Raw genomic sequence first — 556 nt, forward strand, 5'->3', positions numbered from 1 at the left:
GGTGATGTAAAAGGTAGGCTAATTTTGGGATAAGTGAGCTAAAATCAAACAATGGCCTCAATCATATGCAAACATGTAAATATACTAAATATTGGACATATAGATTGGAACAAAATATAGATTACAATCATAGAGAAGAAAACACACAAGAATAAAATATTTATGGTTAAATAATGTAACCATGCAAATAAGCTCAAAATCTCACAGGTTGTGTGTTCTTAGCTTTTTAAACTATGTTCCAATTACAACTTCAAACAAGTTTTAACATAAAAATTTTTCAATTTAAATTAGTGAAAATTTTCAAAGAGAGGGTCTTAAAAGAATTTTATTACTTTAACCAAGTAGTAACTAAATGCACAAAATCAAATAAATATGCAATCAAATATGCAATTGCAGTAACTAATTTAACAAAGAAAATTTAAACATTGGTGTTGAAACAGAAAGGTACTAACCCATGGAGATCGGTATCGACCTCCCCACACTTAAAGATTGCACCGTCCTCGGTGCATGCTGAGATTTGCAAGTGGACGGGGGTTGTGGTTCCTCAGCTGGGGCT

This window comes from Arachis ipaensis, chromosome B05, assembly GCF_000816755.2.
Source record: "Arachis ipaensis cultivar K30076 chromosome B05, Araip1.1, whole genome shotgun sequence".
Lineage (NCBI taxonomy): Eukaryota > Viridiplantae > Streptophyta > Magnoliopsida > Fabales > Fabaceae > Arachis > Arachis ipaensis.